Genomic DNA, 3,302 nt, shown 5'->3' with positions numbered 1-3,302 from the left:
ACATCAAAGAGTAATAGAGATAAATCGAGACAGGTATTCCAGAGTGAAGATTCAGTCACTGGGCTGGTTCACTTTCATTATGAGCAGCAGAATGTGAAAATTGTGGCGGAAGCCACACCTCCAAATCACTACTACAATGAGCTAACTGGCAATGCGCAACCTACAAGTTCGAATAAACATCACCCATTATCGATAGTTCTAAGAATGGTGACAACTGTTATTGAAATCAGTTCGGGAAATATTTGAAATGTATCCTGATTGTTGAAATTCTGTAAAAAAAAATTGAAAAATATAATTTGCGGCGATTTGCTTGGATCCTTTAACTACGAGCTGTGCCTGATGTAGATATAATCTCATAGAATCCTCTTACCAACAGATGAGTGTTGTTATCACAGGTAAGAAAACAGTATGGGCTGCAAGATTTTCAGTGATGTCACAGAGTAATACATTCTCAGGGTGAGGTAACTGATGTGCATGCAAGATGACTCTTTCTGTCAGGGTGGCCCTGCTGAAGTCTGCTAGCACTTATACCTGAAATGATTGTAAATTAATGAGAGCATGATGTGGTCTACAGACACAGAAGAAATGTGTTGGAGTGGGCTCCAGATATGAAGCTTACCTTCTTATAATCTTCCAGGTCGTATTCAAATAGAATAAGCAGACATCATTTATGATAGATCAGTGAAACCTATAATTTATCTTTCATCAGTGTACATGTTTTCCTCTAGATGGCATAGGCAATAAAATAACCACTTATATTTTAAAGGAGATGGTAAGAATATATATATTAATATGCGTGGGTGTATGTAGATATAGCCATATGAAGCCGTTAAATTATTGTAAAAATCTTGTTCTCTACCAAGAAAATTAAGAATTGTTTTCCTGAAGGAAAAATTTCTTTTTTTTCTTTTTTCATATATATTTTGTTGGTTAAATATATTTTTGCATTATTCATACTAAATATGTACGATGTGTAATGTAAACAAGAGTAAAATGGAAGAGGAGAGATAGTACTCTATTCCACTGACAAGCCTGTAATTAGATATCTATTTGTATGGTAAATATGAAAATTATGTGGAACCCACCGATATTTGTACAGTAATATTAAATAGCAACTGCAGCGGTGAAAAACGTAGTTCACAAGAGCAATCTCTTATTCAAGAATTTGTTTGGCTTTGTGAAAACTTTTTATGAAACTGTATTTCTGCTGTTGTTGGATAACAAATCGATATTACACTTTATTTTTCAGATCACGGATTACCTTTCCTTAATAAAAAAAGTATTTTAGCAGGTATGTTTCCATCTTAGACGTCGGTCAACCTACCCCAAAAGATGCAATCAACAGCTCATCACTTTCTGTGTATGACATTTGACAAATCAATAACAACATTGTAATTATAAACTTCTGAGCCAGGTACAGGAGAATTACTTAAAATCTCAGTCACTTATGCACCATAAAAGACTTCTAAGTAAAATTTGAACAAAACAATATATTACTTCTTAGCACTAAAGACGTTAAAGTGTCAAGCAAATGTATTAAGGTTGTGCATAACTTCGTGTCTGTTTTGCGTGATAGTTTTCCGGTTGTAGTGAGTTTACTCGTATTTAACGACAATCATTTTTTATTTTTAGTTCACTGTTGCTGACATACTGACATTTTGTAATTTGGAAATAGTGACTAAAGCTGTGCGCTAGGAAATGGAGTGCCAAGTGGAGAAATCGGAACATTTCATATACATACTTCTGTTTGAGTTCAGCAGAGGGGTGACGACAGTGAAGGCAACCAGAAACATTTGCGGCGTGTATGGGGATAGTGCTATTGCGCAGATTAGGGCAAGAAAATAGTTTCTCTTTTTAAGGAGGATAGTTTTGATGTTAGTGACTCTCCATATTCAGGAAGACAGTCGGGGTTTGTTGAAGATAGTTTAAACGCATAACCGGCTATGATCCACTTTCAGTGTTCTCTAGAACTGGCCGATGTGATCATTCCACTATTGTGCGACATTCACGTGCAGTGTGGACTGTTCAAAAGTCGGGAGTGTGGATACCGCATGCTCTAAGCCAAAATCACAAAAATCAACGGCCGGCCCAATGTGCACCTCTGCTTGCTCGTCGTCACTTGGCTCGTAACCGGTGCCGACCACTTCTCTCCTGTATCGGTACTGGTGTCGATAAATGGTGTCTTTATGTTAACATAAGGAAAAGAAGGGAGAGGTTGAGCCCAAACAAAGCAGCGACTCCCCGTCAATAACCTGAGTTCATCCACAAAAGATAATGTTATGCCTCTGGTGCAACAGCGACGGTATGGTGTACTACGAATTGCTTTCCCCAGGTGTAACCATCACTTCTGACATTTATTTTCAACAACTGACGTCTTGCAGACGCAGTCCGAGATCAACTACCAGGAAGGCTGTATGAAGTGATGCCACACCACGACAACGCCCGCCCGCATTCTGCTACGCTGACAAAAAACACTATACTCCAGTTGGGTTGCGAAGTCTTTCAGCAACTTCTTTATTCATTTGATCTTAAGCACTCATATTTTCACCTTCCCGCCTCTCTATCGAACATCCTTCAAGGACATTCCATTCCAGATGAAAATGCGCTCCGAACACAGCTAGATCAGTTCTTAGCCTAAAAATCACATGATTTGTTATAGTCGCTGAGTGGGAAAGTTGCCCCAGAGCTGTCAGACAGTTGTAAATAGTGAAGGCAAATATATTATTGATGCCTTAAGTCTCTGGCAACGGCCTTACCGCAGTGGATACACCGGTTCCCGTGAGATCACCGAAGTTAAGCGCTGTCGGGCGTGGCCGGCACTTGGATGGGTGACCATCCGGGCCGCCATGCGTTGTTGCCATTTTTCGGGGTGCACTCAGCCTCGTGATGCCAATTGAGGAGCTACTTGACCGAATAGTAGCGGCTCCGGTCAAAGAAAACCATCAAAACGACCGGGAGAGCGGTGTGCTGACCACATGCCCCTCCTATCCGCATCCTCAACTTTGGATGACACGGCGGTCAGATGGTCCCGATGGGCCACTTGTGGCCTGAAGACGGAGTGCTTAAGTCTCTGCTATATGCATCTATTGTAATAAACGCATGCAAAAAAGATACAAACTTATGCACCAACCCAGTACCATAGAGATATCTTAAAAATTCAAACAACTTACAGGAATAAAGCCGGGTGACGTTGTCGGGAATCACCGATATATGGAGAGGAGCACACCGTGACATTTTCAAGTCATTTTCAGTTATGTCTTGAAAATGGTGTGTGGGGCGGGGGGGTGTTCTTCTGTCGAAAT

The 3,302-nt window shown here is 40.4% G+C and overlaps 1 pseudogene; it reads left to right on the top strand.

Moving 5' to 3' along the window:
- The first annotated feature begins 2,742 nt into the window (after positions 1 to 2,742).
- LOC126164174 (5S ribosomal RNA) lies at positions 2,743 to 2,860 on the top strand (annotated as a pseudogene).
- Positions 2,861 to 3,302: the final 442 nt, after the last annotated feature.

Source organism: Schistocerca cancellata, chromosome 2, assembly GCF_023864275.1.
Source record: "Schistocerca cancellata isolate TAMUIC-IGC-003103 chromosome 2, iqSchCanc2.1, whole genome shotgun sequence".
NCBI classification, from domain to species: domain Eukaryota; kingdom Metazoa; phylum Arthropoda; class Insecta; order Orthoptera; family Acrididae; genus Schistocerca; species Schistocerca cancellata.
This window is presented reverse-complemented; position numbering and strand designations above follow the sequence as displayed.